The sequence below is a fragment of the Schistosoma mansoni genome, assembly GCF_000237925.1.
Source record: "Schistosoma mansoni, WGS project CABG00000000 data, supercontig 0062, strain Puerto Rico, whole genome shotgun sequence".
Classification (NCBI taxonomy): Eukaryota; Metazoa; Platyhelminthes; class Trematoda; order Strigeidida; family Schistosomatidae; genus Schistosoma; species Schistosoma mansoni.
Genome location: NW_017386029.1, coordinates 1,162,912 through 1,182,879, shown reverse-complemented (window position 1 = coordinate 1,182,879; position 19,968 = coordinate 1,162,912). Strand labels below are relative to the sequence as shown.

The window sequence follows — 19,968 nt, the reverse complement described above, 5'->3', positions numbered from 1 at the left end:
GAGACGTTTCGTTCTATTATGGGACTCCTCAGCAGTGCGCATCCACGATCCCGCACTTGCGAGATTCGAACCCAAGACCTACCAGTCTCGAGCCGGTTTTCGATGTAGGTCTAGCTTCAATTGACTCATGATTTCAACTGTGATAATACTAAATTCTCCACAATACCCCCTCTGATCTACAATTTAAATAGTTGAGATCATGAATCAATTGAAGCTATACCATCATGGAAAACCTGGAAGCACTAGACGGTCATGATGGTCTAGCTTCAATTGACTCATGATTTCAACTATTGAAATTACTATAATATCCAGAAAACCTCTTCTGATAATCATAATTATTAAGTGAATAAGATAAATAGAAAAAAAACAGGGTAAAGTTTGTGATTAACCATGTATTACGTAAGAGATTTGTAATGTTTTAACATAATGAATTGTAATCATAAAATAGCCGTATACAGTAAACAGTTAATCAGAGAATCGTGTACTTATTTGCATGATGGAGAAGATATATAGGACAAGCTGTGAACCAAATATGGAGGAATTCGAACGCTTCACTTCTACCCGAAGTTTATGCTAATGGTGACGTTCAGAAGAACGACGAAAGCTCGACGACCAAACCATCCAGCAACAAAACCCCATCAAAACTTATTTATATTCAATAATTTTGATGTTTGATTATATTTCCTTTGAAAAAGCTTGAACCAGATTTTCAGGGGAAACATTGGATTTACATTAAATATGTAGTCCGATATCTGACTCCAGTAATATTGTATGAATTATTGTGATTGAAATATATATGTCGTCAATCCTCGACGACTTAACTCATGTTAGTGAATAACGGAATTGAATAAGTTAAATACGAGGACGGATTTTTGAATACGTATATTTTGTACACTCATTGATCTGGACAGACAATCAAAGGGATGAAGCGAGGGAAGCAAAGAGAAGAGAGTGAAGTGAAATGACGCGTGGTGGAGAAGGTATGTGAGTCAATTCGATTTAATCAAGATTTAATCGACATTCAGAGCCGAACAAAAATAAGTTACAGACATAAGATAAGAAGTGAATACACATATCCTTATATAAAAACAGTCAAGGTTGATAAGCGAATAATAAACAGGGTTAAAATACAACTAAAGAAGGATGAAAAAATTGGTCTGTCCAGTAGGTGTAATACGTTATGTGAGCTTAACATAGTAACCAACACTACAAATTCATTCTCTGAGATTTTACGTATACATTCTGTCTCTTTGATGTCTCTGGGGCGGAAAGTTGGAAAACTACAGGTATTTATTAACAGTTGTCTATGCAAAATACTTCCGATCCGTTGGCCAGACACTATGAGCAACATTCTACTATGGGAGACAACAAGCCGGATTCCATCCAGTGGAGGAAGAAATCAGGAAGAAGTACTGGAAGTGGATACGACCCACATTGAGGAAGTCACCCAACTGTGTCACAAGGCATGCCCTCACCTGAAATCTTCAACGTTAAGCGAAAAGAGGAAAAACAAAGAACACATTACGCCGAGAAACGGAGACAGACATGAGAAGAGTGAACAAAAGTTGAACTAGAAAGGAAGGCCCAGGACAGAGTAGGTTTGAGAATGCTAGTGGGCGGTCTATACTCCACTGGGAGTAACAGGCGTAAGTAAGTAAGCAAGTCTTCAATATCTCACATCAACTCAGCTCCCAAATATTGTAAGAGTATTTGATCAAATTTTGACGCAAGTCCTTATACAAAACAAATGTTCTTTAGTAGAATTTTACTAGTAAACTACAGTATAATCAATATAATGACACCATTTTTGAAGAACAATCAGAAGAAAGTTAGTTTGCTTTTTTAAACTAGTCGTATATACAATAGTGATAAATTGACTTAGTGAATACATTATGAGTGAACATCAACTCTGAGATGCAGGTACATCCAGCTGACGAGTCCCAAATAGGATGAATCGCGCGTCCTGGATTCCACTGCTAGCCACTATCCATCTCTGCTTAACATGCTTGTGAATTGAGGCTATATCGAGGCAATCCGCACAGTATGCACATATGCCAATTAGAGACTGACCAGTTGCAGTCCTAACACATCGATGGGAAGATTCAAACAAGCAATACTAAATGAATTATGACTAATTGTTCCAAATTATTAAAATTCACTTGTAAAGTTATTCAGAAAATTGATTTAGAATGAAAATATTATAAAAAAGGTAATACTGGGTTACAATTATTGTAATGTAATTCTACCGGAAACTAAGTTAAAATACAAAATGCAAATGATAATTTATTCAGTACTTTAAAGGGAAATAGTAAATTTACTTTAAATGTTGCTTTCATTGAGGGTCAGGTTCAAGATTAATTCATACAGATTTATTACTTATTTACGCCTGTGACTCCCGCTGGAGCTTAAGTCACCCACCAGCATTCTCAAACCCACTCTGTCCTCGACCTTCCTTTCTAATTCTATCCAACTTTTGTTCATTCTTCTCACGTCTATCTCCATTTCTCGGCGTAATGTGTTCTTTGATCTTCCTCTTCTCCTTTGACCATCAGGATTCCATGTGAGGGCTTGCCTTGTAACGCAGTTGGGTGATTTCCTGAATGTGTGTCCTATCCACTTCCAAAGCTTATTTTCCGTGGACAACTGTTAATAAACACTTGTATCTTCTGGATGATGGCCTTCGTTGTTTTGCAGCATATAGATGTATAGTCTAGAGTAAAATTATTTCTAAAGTTATAAACGTTAAACTAATGCTCAACAGATTTTATTTTAAGTTAGTCTTCAATGAACGTAATACTCAGAATAAGAACTGTTATATCCCGTGGAGATTGATGAATGTTAACTTTGAGAATTATTTATGGATCAATGTGATATGTATATTTTCTATTGTATAATTGTTAAGTAACTAAACTATTCATATTCGCATCCCTCTTATCATAAGCTTTATTTTGACTCAGACTATTACTGCGCGATTTACCATTCTTGAGTTATCCCCAGTCCATTAATTACTGTTCCCTCTATTCACAGCCACATTTGGCTAAATCTTGTACAAATGTTATATTCTATTTCATTGGTACGATGTGGTCAGTTTGTTTGGTATATAAACCCAGTATGTTTGTGAGTAATGATTCATATTGCAGAGGCTGTTATTAATGTTCTGGACTTAATTGCCTGGGCTAGGCAGAAAACAGGACTAATAAGTGCTCAACACTGCTCATACGGCTTTTGTGTATCATTGCTCTGATCGATAATTCGCCCCTCTCTAATTGGCGGGTATCAGCACGTTCATGTATCAACAGGGCACGCACGCACTGCACTCGATATAACAAGAATAAAGTGCTTTAGTAATATATGAACACATAATTTGTACGGTAAATACTTGAATCAATAAGAAAAGCAATATCTTGCTACAACCTAAATCAATGATTTTGTTTAGTCTTGTTGTTTTATATACACATTATGTCCACGCAAAAAATAGAACTTCAATGTTATGAACACACGAACAAATACAGACGAAGACAGCAAACGTAGCAGCAGCCTCTGGAAGATTCGGAAACGTCCACGTACCTGGGAAGCATCATTGATAAACAAGGAGGAACGGATGCAGATGTAAAGGCGAGAATTGGCAAAGCAAGGGCAGCATCCCTACAATTGAAGAACTTATGGAACTCAAAACAAATGTCAACTAATTTCAAAGTGAGAATCTTTAATAAGAACGTCAAGACAGTCAGTTCTACTGTACGGAGCTGAAATGTGGAGAACTACTACATCCATTGTCAAGAAGGTGCAAGTATTTATAAACAGTTGTTTACGCAAAATACTCAACATTCACTGACCGTATACTATCAACAACAGCGTTTTATGGGATAGGAGAAACCAGCTTCTAGCTGAAGAGGAAATCAGGAAGAGACGTTGGAAGTGGATCGGACATACATTAGGGAAATCCCCAAATTGAATCACGAGGGAATCGCTAATTAGCAATTGTGAAGGGAAGCGGAAGGCCAGAGAACATATTACGTCGGGAGATTGAAATAGGTATGAAAAGAATGAATGTTGACTGGAAAGAAATGGAAAGGTTTGTCCAGGACAGAGTTGGATGGAGAATGCTGGTGTTTGACCTATACTGCTCCACAAGGGGTAACAGGCGTAAGTAGTAAGTAAGTAAGTCAATGTTATGAAGAGCTCATCAACATATGATTGTTCGAAACCAATTTGTTTGCAGAAGATCAAAGTTATCTAGGGTATTTAGAACAAAAGTACATACAAACGTATGTCATATAAACCATGTTTACTTTCTCCATCTCTCTTGCAGCAATATAACACGTAGCTTTAAAAGGTCAATTGTAAATTAAGTAGTAAAGAACATTATAATTCTGTAATAAATAAACCAGATAATTCAACCAAAATAATTATGATTCATAAGGTTAGGCATCTTATTTAAAAGAAAACATTCATTCATAAATTGCCAGGATGAAAATGAAAAGAATATGCTGCGCTTCTTAAGAATACTTACTTACTTACTTGCAAGTAAGTACTTAAGAATAACAACATATTAATTTGAATCATATATTTGATTGACTGAATTAGAAAGTAAAGCTGTAAATTCACTCAGTATTGTTTACTTGAATCATACCATTGACGTTTAGGTCTGTAATTGATCAGTCTCTTATTGGCATATGTGCATACTATGCGGATTGCCTCGATATTGCTTTAATTCACAAGCATATTAAGCAAAGATTGATAGTGGCTAGCAGTGAACGCACGTTTCGTCCTATTTGGCTAGCAGGACTCAGCTACCAAGTGGATAACTTGATGGTGTTTGAAGCAAACGGTACTGGGTTTGAGTCTTAGAGTGAACATCAACTTTGAGATGCAGGCACATCCAGCTGACGAGTCCCGAATGGGACGAAACATGAGTCCTTGATTCCAATGATAGACACTATCCATCAAATGATATTGTAGTGTTAAAAAAAGATGAATACCTGAGTGAAAAGTATTTCTCTGTTTAATCTCATTCAAAATTTTGTTGAAAGTATTAATTTAGAATTTTATTTAGCAATTTTTAACAAGTCGTATACACTAGAACTGATGTTAAAATGTGTGATATGCTTTCTATTGTTAACTATCTACCATTTTGTGACTATTTATATCATTGTATGTTTAATAATCTGTTCAGTTTTAATTTGTTTTCCTGATATGAGGCAATCTTTGTGAGGTAATTCCAATAGTTTCAGTGAGAATCTGTGACTAATGATGTTCAATCATGTTAAGTGTTTGACAGTCAGTCAATAATCACATTTAAAGATAGCTGCATAATATCGTAAATTGATCGAAACTAGTTATCTAGATGTTAACCGCTTGCAACAATACCTGAAGGACGTGTGGTATCGGTTGCTGACGGGAATGGTGGATGAGTACTACTGTGGTGTGGCCTACTTATATCCATATAAGTAGTATATGGCGATGGTCAAACATAGAATGTATTTTGGCAGAAGACCGATGAGGAAAGAACTGAAATGAAGCGCAATAGTTTGGAAAATGCATAAACAATGAAATTAGAGAATATGAACTGATATTTACAGAAGAAACAGTGAAGATTGAGACAATTGGTTGGTAATTTGCAAATTAACTGTTTACTGTATGGTTATCAGAATTTAGTGAGATAGTCTGTAATTTGTGTCTAAATACATTCGATTGTAAATAAAGACAGAACAAATATTGATGCAGAATAATATGAATTCATTATATTTCTGCACCAATATTTGTTCTGTCTTTATTTGAATTCATAAAGGGAACTAACTGCATGAAATATTCGGTTGTCCCCAACCGGTGTTCTATTCGCTACACTACTACCTCAATCTATAATCTTTACTATGAACTTTAATAAGCTGCATAAATCCCTTATATCATAAACGTTATATTTGTAAACCACTCCTACCGCATTAAATAGACTAGTGTTAACATTTCCCTCAATAATCTAGCCAATACATCTTGAGGGAAATGATTAAATTATCAGAAGGGGTTTTTGTGGAGATTTAATATTTTCATAGTTGAAAGCGTGAGTTGATTGAAGCTAGACCACCAGGGAAAACCTGAAAGCACTAGACGGCCGTTTCGTCCTACTGTGGGACTCCTCGGCAGATCGCATCCACAACCTCGCCTAGCGAGATTCGAACCCAGGACTTACCAATCTCGCGCCAGAGCATATTAACTAACAGTCATATGAGGAAATCTACATTGATAAAATAATCATAAAATGTAAATCATTCGATTATGAAATTGGTTCATAATGTGATGTTTACAAACATGAATTTATTACATATTACTTAAATGTTATGATCATATTATAACCTTAGGCAATGATTATGATTATATTAGTAGTCATCAATGAAACTAGAAATAGATTGTATTTTTTTATTGTTGAAAAATAAATAAATAATTTTATGGAGATTTTAGTAGTTTTATATAGCTGATATCATATGCTCACTAGTGACTAGCTCCATGAGGTATTCCCTGGGAGTTCTAGTGAGAAGCAGTAAACAGTGGAGTTCAACCAGGTCTGTTGGGAGATATCAACTCACTAAAGACATTGATGAAATGGTTGCTCAATTTGGTGGATTGGTTGAAGTTAGACATTAACACCGTTGGATGCCGATCGGCTCAGTGGTCTAGTTGTTAAACGCTCGCGCACGGGACTGATAGGTCCTGGGCTCGAATCTGGCGAGGCGGGATGGTGAATGCGCACTTCTGAGGAGCCCCACAATAGGACGAAATGATCATCTAGTGCTTCCCAGCCTTCAACGGTGTTCTAACATTGATTGACTCATGATCGTAATCAAAAAGCTGAACAATCTCCACAACCCCATACTTATTTGTTTTCAAACGATTTTTTAAATGTGTTAGTTTGTTAGATTTTTTATTGTTTGTACATTCACTTTTCCTAGTTCTCTTTCTACATGTATTCAAGATGTGTGACCGACTAAGATTGATTTCTTCACTTATTTTGTTTTATGACCTCTCTTTCTATCCCTGACAGTAAGGTTATTATTTCTGTTAGCATAAATATACGTTCATCCATATTATCAAACTCTATTTGTTGCTTATGTTGAATATTTTGAAATCTCAAGTTACAGTGAGAATTATTTATTTTGTTTTATACAATGCAAAATATGTAGCTTTTATAAGTCGGTCGAAATTATATTGTGAATATAGTTCCCACAAAATGTTTTGTGATTGGTGTTATGATCTTCACCTCGTTATACTTCCACCTAATCTTATCACAATACCTTTTTGAAAATAAACAGTACATAAACTCTGGTAAGCAAAGATGGATGGTGGCTAACAGTGGAATCTAGGACGCACGTTTCGTCCCATTTGGGACTCGTCAGCTAAATGTACTGCATCTTAGAGTTGGTGTTCACTCTGGGACTCGAACCCAGTATCTTTCGCTTCAAACGCCATCGCGTTATCCACTCAGTCAGTCTGAACATATGCCAATTAGAGACTGACCAGTTACAGTCCTAAAACATCAATGGGAAGATTCAAACAAACAATACTAAGTAAGTACATAAACTCTGTTTTCAACAGTAATATCTACGACACCACCTAGAAGATAAGTTTCAGCTTGAGACCATCTGGTCATTATCTAAAGTTGTATATGTCTTACTTCAGTCAGATCATGGTATTATTCAATAATCTAACGGTAATAATTATGGGTAACTGTTTCACATTTAACTTCACAATTCATGACTTCATATTACAACTTCAATAAACTGATTCTCAAGGCTAGTCATTCGTCACTATACGATTGTTAATCTTAGTAGTATAGAAGGTTTGTGGCGATACTTTTCTATTTAATACAAACCATAATAAAGTTTATCTACAATCAAATAACTGACCATAACATATCGGTTAAGGGCTCTGGCTCGATACTGGTAGGTCCTGGGTTCGAATCTTGCGAGTGCGGGATCGTGGATGCGCACTGCTAAGGAGTCCTATAATGGAACGAAACGGCCGTCCAGTGCTTCCAGGTTTTCGATGATGGTCTAGCTTCGATTGACTCATGATATCAACTATTAAAATACTAAATTCTCCACAAAACCCCCCTCTGATCTATAATCAAATAACTAACCATAACAGATAAGAGTAAGCGGTAAATTAACGAAGAATAAAAAAGTGGTTAACAATAATAAACAGAATAATAGTAAAAGTCCATAGTTGAAACATGGATTCATTGACCGTAAAATTCTCTACAATCTACCATATAGTAACATAAATAGGAAAAAAGAAAATCTTCACTTCATTCAAGTAGAATTTATTTAGCTAGGTGAGTTTTTTACTTTATTCTTTCTCGGTGACTAAACAGATCTAGTAAGATAAATAGATATAGACTTGTATAAATTGTATATCACTTATAAATGAACTGAATTATTTTAAAGATTACATGAATATATTAAATTAATGCATCAATTCATTAATGATATGGAAAATAATTTGTTACCTAGAGAGGGAGATAGATAGAGAGAGAGAGGGAGAGAGAGAGGGAGGGAGAGGAAAACAACAACCTTAAGTGGTAACAATTTAATCAATGATAACATTGATGAACAAAACTTTCTTCATAAACAAAAAACTACCTTTTTTATGTTACAAGAATGTTGAAATTTTCACTCACTTGAAAGTTATTCATTAAATGTTTGAAAAATAAAATTTTTATCTTCTATCTTATAAACTAGAATAAATTCAGTCATCTTTATTTAAGTTGTTTGTATGTATGTAAACGATAAGACTGATAGAAAGGGGGTTTGGTAGAGATTTTAGTAATTTTTATAGTTGAATTCATGAGTCCATTCAAGCTAGACCACCATAGAAAACCTGGAAGGAAGTGGACGGCCATTTCGTTTCGGCTCGGTGGTCTAAAGGTTAAGTGCTCGCGCGCAAGATTGATAGGTCCCGGATTCGAATCTCACGATATGGGATCGTGGATGCGCACCGCTGAGGAGTCTCACAATAGGAGGAGGTGACCTTCCAGTGCTTCCAGGTTTTACATGATGGTCTAGCTTCAATTGACGCATGATTTCAACTATAAGTTAAGACTGACAGTTACAATGATATATTTTAAAGTAACCTGATTATATAGTTCAGCTGTTTTCCAAATGTGTAAATGTTTCATTTGTCATTTGTGTTTTTGATTTGTTTAAGTTTTGTAATAACAATGGTTAATTGTTTATCCTCATGTGTAATTATACATGACTTACAATGTTTTACGATGCTTACTTATGTATTCACTCCTGTTAACTTTTGTGGAGGAGGATAGGCCACTGATCATGATTCTCTAACCAACTCTTTCTTGGGATCACTTTAACACTTGTTTCCAATTACTATTCATTCCTTTGATGTCTAATTCCAATTACCGGCGTAATGTGTTTTTCGGTCTTCTTCCTTTTCTTTTTCTTTCAGAGTTCCAATTTAGGGCCTACCTTGTCATATAGTTTGATGATTTGTGAAGAGTGGCCTATCCAGTTCCATAGTCTTTTCCTAATTTTTTCTTGAACTGGAAGCTGTCTTATTCTCTGCCACACTAGATTATTGTTAACAGTGTCTGGTCAACGGATCTAAAGTTTCTTGCAATGACAGCCATTTTTGAATACGTGGACCATTTGGATGATACCTGTAGTAGTTTTCTGAGTTTTAAGTTTAATATAATAGAACTGTGTCAATGTTTGTATTGAGAATTCTGACTCTTCTGCTGGCTGATAGTTAAGTCTCATATGTTCTTTAACTGCATAAATGATTATTACAATGTCAACCACTGGAAAACGAAAGCCATCATCCAGAAGATACAGATGTTTATTAACAGTTGTCTACACAAGATACTTCGGATCCGTTGACCAGGTACTATAAGCAACATTCTACTGTGGGAGACAAAAAACCAGATTCAAGAGGATGAAGAAATCAGGAAGAAGTGGTGAAAGTGGATAGGACACACATTGAGGAAGTCACTCAACTGTGTCACAAGGCCAAGCCCTCACATGGAATCCTCACGGTCAAAGGAGAAGAGGAAGATCAAAGAACAAATCACGCCGACAAATGGAAACAAACAATGAGAAGAATGAACAAAAGTTGGATAGAATTAGAAAGGAAGGTCGAGAACAGAGTGGGTTGGAGAATGCTGGTCGGCAGCCTATGCTCCATTGAGATAACAGGAGTAAGTAGGTAAGTTCAACCACTGGAAAATTCAACTGTAAACACTATAGTGGATAATAGATTTTCTTATTTGTCTAATATTTACCACAATCATGGATGAATATATAAGAATTCATACATCCTATATATGATAGATATTAAAAAAATACAATTATAACAAATAAACTAATAGAAAACTTTTGTAATTAACTACAGGTAAAAGAGACTGATGGAAAAAATCAGTCAGCTGAAATGAAATTATAAGCAATGTGTTACTCAACACGATATAGCTCTTTAGCGTAAGAGAAAGCTGTATTTTCATCTTGATATAAGGCCTTCTATCAGTTTGATTATACAATCCTGTCAAGAAACAAGCCCAGGAAATTTAGTTCATATGGTAAAGGCTTTCAAAATAAGTTCACTAGTTTAGTATAAAAATGGTAAACAGTTCTAGCTTCAATAAATTTACGAGTTAAAAAAAAAACGATTATCGTTCAATATGTTTGGTGAAAAATGTCTCACTCCCCCTAATTTCAAAATTTCGACAGTCACAGCAATCTAATAGAAAATAACAGAGTCATCACTAAGTCAATAATGACCACATAGTTTTTTCAATTATATAATCTCTTATTTTTCTATAGAATAATATTAAAATTTACTAGATAACTACAAATACAATCGTACAACTCTGCCTGTAGCTTTTCTAGAGTTACTGCCGATCCCATGCCCAAATAAAGAACAAGGGTTGGGCATAAGGTTAGCAATCCCATCCCGTAGAAAACTAACTAGTTAAAAAAAAACGCTAACCAGTAAATGATATCAGTGATAAGAAAACTCTTCATACTAGAATAGGTTATTTCTCCTGTTCTTGAAGAACAAAAAGAATTCCAGATTGTTTTCATTATATGCACAATGATGTAAACAATTTACTCCCTAATGAATTCATTATATACTTATATACTGATCAGTGTGAAAACTTTTTAACTTAATATAAATCGTTTCATGGCATCAATTATCTCATGTCATTCTGAACATTTTCATTACATATAAACAAATAAATGAATCTTGTAAAATGTTGTTTTTTTTCTAGTAACGTAGGATTATTTTCATTGAATAAAGTAACCGGAAACACTTAATTTTAGTATTGAGTTAACAAAAATCATTGATATTTAAGATAGGGTGAGCACATGATAATTATTGGTACAGGGTTGTGGAGATTGTTGAGTTTTGATTGGGATCATGAATCGACTAATATTAGATCACCATTGAAAACCTAAAAGCACTGGACGGTCGTTTTGTTTTAGTTTAAGACTCTTAAGCAGTGCACACCCACGATTCTGCACGTGGGATTCGAATACGGGACCTTCAATTTCTTACGCGAACGCTTAATATCTTGACCACTGGTAAGGCATTCAACAGTTTTAATGTCCAACTTCAGCCAATCCATAATATTGCGCAGCCATCTTTAATTCATCGATTAATAAACGTCAATCAAAACTCAACAATCTCCACAACACTATACTGACAATTATCATGTACTCACTAGTGAATAGCTTCGAGATGCGATTCTTGGCGTTCTAGTGCGAATCCATGACCAGTAGAGTTCAATCCAATCTATGGAAGTTAAGCATATACAGTATTGGATGTCAGCTTAGTAGTCTAAAAAATAAACATTAGCATACAGGATCCATAGATCAGAGTTCAATCTCTGGCGGTAGGGTTGTTGATAAGCACTGATGTTGAGACAAAACAAATGTTCAGTCATTCCTAGATTTCTTTAATTGTTTAATTTAGGTCGGTTTGTAATATTCAATAATATCCATAAATCCAAATACTGTTAACATATAATAGAAGTTGAAGTTAGACATTAACACCGTTGGATGCCGGCCAGCTCGGTGGTCTATCGGTTAAGGGCTCTGGTGCGAGACTGGTAGGTCCTGGGTTCGAATCTCGCGAGTGCGGGATCGTGGATGCGCACTGCTAAGGAGTCCCATAATAGGACGAAACGGCCGTCCAGTGCTTCAAGGTTTTCCATGGTGGTCTAGCTTCAATCGACTCATGATTTCAACTTTGAAAAATATAATAGAAGTCTTAATCTTTTAGATTTAATTTACGTATAAACATTAAATTATCAATGTACTTTAGTCAAGAATAATTGGAATTTAGTTTAACGATCTAAACTGTCCAAATTGTTCAAACTACACAAGGTAACTGTTTTACTCTTATTTCCTTTACCTGGGCACTTTATAATCATGAACTGATGAGTTTCTATTTTAATGGTGTCCATAACTATAAATTTAATGTACATTATAAATATCATCATACTATTTATCAATTGTGTAAAATATACACAAAATTATCAGTATGAGGATTTTTAGAGATTGTAGTATTTTAACAGTTGAACGAGTCGACCTAAGCTAGACGGCGATTAAAGAGCTGAAAGCACTGGACAACCGCTTCGTTCTAGTATGTGACTTCTTAGCATTGCACATACACAATTCCGCATGTAAGGATCGAAACAAAGACCTTAGGTCTTGCGTACAAACGCTCAAGATGGATATTTTGGAGTTCTAGCGATAAGCTGTGACCATTGGAGTTTAATCCGTGTAGAAGAGAGACAGTTATCTATTTCAGACAATGGATGAATGGCTGTGCAAGATCATGGATTGATTGAAGCTAGACAGCAATACCGTTGGATGCCTTACCAGTAGTCTAGAGGTTGAGAGTTTGCTTCCGAAATTGAAGGTCCTGAGTTCGATTCCTGCGTACAATATCATGGATGCTCTCTGCTAGGGCGAAATGGCCGTCCAGGGTTTCCAAGTTTTCGACAGTGGTCTACTTTAGATTGACTCATGAATTATATATATATATATATATATATATATATATATATATATATCAATGGGAAGATTAAAACAAACAATATTGAGTGAATTTAAACTTCACCTCATTGCACAAGCAAGTGGCTATCAGGACTCAGTAGCTGAGTGGATAACGCGATGGTGTTTGAAGCGAAAGATACTGGTTTCGAGTCCCAGAGCGAACACCAACTCTGAGATGCAGTACATTTAGCTGACGAGTCCCAAATGGGACGAAACGTGCTTCCTAGATTCCACTGTTAGCCACTATCTTTGCTAATAATTAGTATAGTTTGTACTTTTTTTAATAGGTATTGATACATAGAGGTGTTTATTAATCCTGATAAAACGACATTCGCAAACAGTGACACAGTGTTAACAACCAACCATAAAGACAGACTGATTGTATATTGGTTGTCCGGATCTTCTAATTGATGTTTAAGACTGTAATTAGTCAGTCATTTTGAGCATATTTACGTTCTGTAAGAATTGCCTCGATATTTTCATCAAATCACAAACGTTTCAAACAGAAATCAATGTTGGTTTCTAGTAGAATCTAGTAGCTAGTTAGGTAACAATATAATGGTGGAGAAGATTTGTAGCTCAGGTGGATGATTTTGATGGAATTTTGTTCTCTTAGCTGGATGGTTTGGTTGTGGAGCTTTCATCGTTCTTCTGAACGGTATCATCAGCACAAACGTCTGGTAGGTGTGAAGTGTTTGAATTTCTCCACATGTGGTTCACAGTTTGTCTTGTACACCTCGATGTTAATTTGTTCTTTTTGACCTTAAATCTGTCATTGTTTATTTCTTTGTTTTGGTTGTTTGGTTGTTTGAGGTGGACAGTTTTAGGTTTGAATACCAGCGTTCAAACCAACTCTGAGATAAAGTTACCTCCAGCCGACGAGTTCTGAATTTTACTGTTATCCACTATCCATCTCTATCTAAAATAGATTGAATTACTCCATTTTGAATGAAAAGATATGAACGATCTATTCTGTATTGTTTTTCTATTTTATTCCTGTATAAAAAAATTCGGTATAAAAATCTCTATTCATAAAACATTAAAACAAAAAAAAAGGAAACCGTAAATTTTCCAGTTAAAAACTGGTCTTGATAGCTTATCTCTTGATTTTTTTTTGTTCTTGGAAAAATGATTTTACAAAAAAAACGATAATCAATTATTGCGATACCTACAATCCAATAAATATTATCATTATCAATTCCCTTTATCAAAACAAACGAACAAACAATACAAGACCAACTATTAATGATGAATGTATAGGATAGATACAAATGATTTCTTTGATAAGAAATATTCTGAGCAATACATCTCGAAGCTATTCACTAATGAGTACATGATGACTATGGAACTGGATAGGCCACTCTTCACAAATCATCAAACTGTATGATAAGGTAATCCCGAACTTGGAACCCTGAAAGAAAAAGAAAAGGAAGAAGACCGAAAAACACATTACGCCGGTAATTGGAATTAGACATCAAAGGAATGAATAGTAATTGGAAACAAGTGTTAAAGTGATCCCAAGAAAGAGTTGGTTAGAGAATCATGATCAGTGGCCTATCCTCCTCCACAAAAGTTAACAGGAGTGAATACGTAAGTAAGCATCGTAAAAATTTGTAAGTCATGTATAATTACACATGAGGATAAACAATTAACCATTGTTATTACAAAACTTAAACAAATCAAAAACACAAATGACAATTGGAACATTTACACATTTGGAAAACAGCTGAACTATATAATCAGGTTACTTTAAAATATATCATTGTAACTGTCAGTCTTATAGTTGAAATCATGCGTCAATTGAAGCTAGACCATCATGTAAAACCTGGGAGCACTAGACGGCCACCCCGTCCTATTGTGAGACTCCTCAGCGGTGCGCATCCACGATCCCACTTCGGGAGATTCGAATCCGGGACCTATCAATCTCGTGCGTGAGCGGTTAACCTCTAGACCAATGAGCGCCATTTATACTAAACATATATGTTTAGGATTGATTTGTTTCATCTGTTTTCGAAACATTTTTTAATTCCATAGTTATCTTGCCTAATCTACAGTGATTCTATCATTACTCTTATTGCAAGTAATTTGGAGCGACATTTCTCTTATTATGTATTTCAATAACTTAAGTTTACTGTTATGAATATAACTAATCAAATTGTTAATTTTCGTCTCCCTATATGATTTTATAATCTTACTAATTAAAAGAAAACATGTATTTGAAAGTTGAATGCAATACTCATGCTTCATCTTATTTGAGAATGGAAAGTTGGATGTATCTGCATCCGAGTATTGATGTTTATACCTGTACCAAGACACAGTATCTTTTGCTTCAAACTTTCAACTCATTGGTCATTGAGCCATCGATTACAGATAGCTGTAGGATTATGTGTTACTAAACGGATAGTCTAGACTACTACAAATTGAACTAATATCCATACACAAGCCAGTGGCTTTTAGTGGCTCTTTATTTTGACAGCAATTAGATCAGATGATAATGTTGCCGACGGTCTCCCAAAATTAACGACCCTAAATCTGACTCCATTTAGATCGGATGAATGATTGTTATCAAAATAGATGCACTGCCAATCTTCGTATATAGTTGTTGACTTAACTAAGGTTGGTGAATAACAGAATTAAGTAAGTGAAATACGAGAATGGATTTTTGATTCATGTATTTTGTACAATTGTTGATCGAGACAAACGACTAAAGAAACGAAGCGAAATAAGCGAAGAGAACAGAGCGAAGCAAAATGACGTGCGATGGAGAAGGCGTGTGAGCCAACTCAATTTAACAAAGAGTGAACCGATATTTATAGTCAGACAAAAATAAGTTACAGATATGTGATGAGTAAGTTAAGAAGTGCACACACATACGCTCATATAAAAGCAATCAGGATTAACAAGCGAAGGATGATTAAATTGGCCTGTCTAGAAGCTAGGATAAGCTGTGTGGGCTTGTATAGTTTTGCAGGCCATCTGAACTCAGTAGCTCAGTGGTCAACGCGTTGGGAGTTTGAAGCAAAAGACACTAGGTTCGAGTCACGCTTTGACACACCAAAAACTGGGATACAAGTACGCCCAACTTCCTATTCAAAATATGGCTTCTGGATCCCACTTCCACACCCAAGATGCTCAATTTGTAATATCAGAATATGTAAACATGAAAATATGTCATTTGACATAAAATTTGTTGAAAATTGTAGTTATGGCAAAAATGCATAAATATCTTTAGACAATCGTTCGGGATGAAATTAATCAATGAAATAAGTTGGAATGATAATATGGTTCCTTGATATTGAAGAACAGGTCAAAGTTAATCTTAAGAACACATTTGTATTGCCAGTACAGAACTTCTTTAAAAAAGATATTCAACACTTGAATTACATTCAAATGTATATATCTTTGCCCTAAGTGGACAATGTCGGTATACATGTAGTGAAATTGATTGATCTTAAACATCCACGACCTCGCCTCGCAACATTCGAACCTGGGACCTACCAATCTCGCGCCAGAGCATTAAACCGATAGACCACTGAGTCGGCATATAACGGTGTTAATGTCTAACTTGAACCAATCCACGAAGTTGAGCAACCGTTCACCAAGTGTCTTCAGTGAGTTGATATCTCACAACAGACGTGGTTTGAACTCCACTGGTCACTGCTTCTCACTAGAACTCCATGAATTATCTCCTGAAGTCAGTCACTAGTGAGCAGGTTTTTCCTTGGTAGTCTAGCTTCAATTGACTCATGCTTTCAAGTATGAGAATACTAAACCTCCACAAAAACCCATTCTAATCTCAAAAAATCGTTACAAGAATTCCAAATTCAATGTTATTCTTGTGAAGAATGTTTAATACAATAACCAAATGACTGAATGTAATCACTACCTTCCTGTTCAATGGTACTAAATGTTTGTTTATTAAGCTTTACAGTGTACAGTGCCTTTTTGTTTGTTAGATGGTATTAGTTATCAACAACTCATATAGGATATTTTGCGATCATTGGCATTCATTTTTAGCTTACCTAAACTCATAAACAAACTGATAATACCTCTTAATACTAAACCTTTCACACCAAGCACTGAAATCTGTTTTGATGGCTATTTTGTTGTTTTATTTTAAAGCTTTTACATCTGTAACCTGCTCTTGTTCATCACTAAATCGTGCTTGTATAACCAAATCTAATTCATATAATGTTCTCATTATCAACCATGAGGCTCGTTGTGAATGTGTTTTTTTTAATTAAACATACATTAAATTATATGTTTGTTAATATATTTCATTATTCTTTTCTCATTTTTGTCTGCATGATCTACTGTCTTCCACAGAAATCACTTTTGTGAAATATGTGGACGATCTCACTGTATGTATGCCGATTTCTACCTCTTTACATTCTATAGAAATGAATGAGTTTTTGTCTCGTATTGAATGGGGGTCTGTTGTTAATGGTCTCATACTTAACCCTCCTCAATGTCAAGCTGTTAACTTTAACCTGAGACATGAAAAGCACCTAAACACCATATTGTGATTCCATAATGCTTGTACAATTGGAGATTCTTTAATAAACACAGTGTCGAATACCAATTATCTTGGTGTTAATTTTTCCTCTGATCTCTCTTGGTCTTATCATATATTACTGTTATCGAAAAAAGTTTATCGTTTGACTCACTACTTAAAAAGGGGCTGTATACTTTTGGGATTACCCGACATTTAATATTACAATTTTTTAATTCTTGTATATTACCTATTATCCTTTACTGTTCTCCATTATTCTTTTCCGGGCTTTTGAGGAAAGACTTTGCTGTTATGTGGAGAGTGGTGAAGACAGTTGGCAGAGTATGTGATGAATCTTTTGAGGTCATTATTATTATGGTTGTGGATAGACATCTTAAGTCCTGCAAACTCCTGGCAGGTGTTCTTTTATCAGATACTAACCATCCACTTCATTCATATCTTTCTCCTTGTATATCTTTAGGTAGAACGAGACGTAAGTACATTAAAATCCATGCACGCAAGCAAATCTATAAAGGTTCTGTAATACCTTACCTAGCAAATATACTCTATGACGAACAGGTTGTTAGAGTTGACCTAGTCAATGACTGGTATTCTTAAACATGTCTCTAATTGAGAAATTGTACAGATTCAGATCCTTTTTACCTTTTTCTTTTTTTTTGTTTTTCCTTTTTGCTTTTGTGTAAGGATGACTCCAGATGATCTGGCTCTTCTATCACAAACGCAACAACAAATGCAGGAGAAAACGACCAGTGTAGCAGCAGCCTCAGCAGCAGTAGGTCTCAATATAAACAAAGGGAAAAACTAGACTCTCCGATACAATACAACAAGCACCAATCAAATTACACTTGACGGAGAAGCTTTGGAGGATTTGGAAACCTTTACATGTCTGGGCAGCATCATTGATGAACACGGTGGAACTGATGCAGATGTGAGGGCGAGGATCGGTAAAGCAAGAGCAGCATATTTACAAATGAAGAACATCTGGAACTCAAAGCAATTGTCAACCAACACCAAAGTTAGAATTTTCAATACAAATATGAAGACAGTTCTACCGTATGGGGCGGAGACGTGGAGAACTACGAAAGCCATTATCCAGAAGATACAAGTGTTTATTAACAGTTGTCTACACAAGATACTTCGGATCCGATGGCCAGACACCATCAGAAACAAGTTACTGTGAGAGGCAACAAACCAGATTCCAGCGGAGGAATAAATCAGGAAGAAGCGCTGGAAGTGGGTTGGGTACACCTTGAGAAAATCACCTAAATGTGTCACAAGACAAGCCCACACATGGAATCCTGAAGGTCAAAGGGGAAGAGGAAGACCAAAGAACACATTACGCCGAGAAATAGAGACAGACATGAGAAGAATGAATAAAAGTTGGATAGAACTAGAAAAGAAGGCCCAAGACAGAGTGAGTTGGAGAAAGCTGGTGGGCGGCCTATGCTCGATTGGGAGTAACAGGCGTAAGTAATTAAGTAAGGATGACTCGCTGGTAAACTCAAGGAAGCCTCAAGAAGCCCATAAAGAGCCGAAGACATTCCATCAAATCACCGCTAGAGGAATATTCTAGAATGTCGACGTGTAGCTTCCCTATTGGATGAATAAAAATCATCCCCTATGTGCCTATAGGCTGTGCGAAATGGCGATTTACTTTCGGCCAAAAACTATAAATACATGAGATTTTTGTGCTATATTTGACACTATTTTGGGAATAACATTTCTACTTACTAGTCTTCTCTCTTCCGACGTTGCGGGTTCGATCGTCCAAGTAGTCTAGTAGTACGTGGCATAGTAAGAATCTAAGTTCTAGATATAACATTTTGCAAAAGAAACTTGTTGAAATACCTCGTGCTGAGAATTTCAGATTGTACCAAAATATAATATTGAATGAAGTTATTAATAATAATAATATTTAAAATGAGTGTATACATTAAATTTTCACAATGAAACTTCCACTTTCATCAGGAAAAAACCGGAAGTATTTTCAAAAAGAGCAAAATAATCATAATTATCAAGGGTAATTATGATTGTCAAATTAATTAAAAATAATTGAATGTTCAATAGAGATTAGTTCTTTTTCAATGTATTATGTTGCTATGCAATATTTATAAGTATAGTTTATGTTATTTGAGGGAATTAAATGATGATAACTACAATTGACCTAAATATTATTGATGTAGATCATGTACAACATGGCAATCGTCAACATAGTGGAAATATTATTCCTTATGGAACTAGATATTACAACTATAATAAATTATACATAACAATCTACCCAATGCTCAGTTTATTCGTAATGATCAAGTCAAAACTTGATAATTACTTACTTAATTACGCCTGTTACCCCTCATGGAGGAGCATAAGCCGCAAACCAGCATTCCTAATCCA

General features: G+C 35.3%; 1 non-coding gene across 1 annotated transcript; it reads right to left on the bottom strand.

Annotated features, from left to right (window-relative positions):
* Nucleotides 1-7,415: 7,415 nt before the first annotated feature.
* On the bottom strand, nucleotides 7,416-7,488 carry Smp_tRNA_01344_Pseudo_TTG.1.1. Its single transcript has one exon. It is a non-coding gene (tRNA).
* Between the last annotated feature and the right edge of the window lie 12,480 nt (nucleotides 7,489-19,968).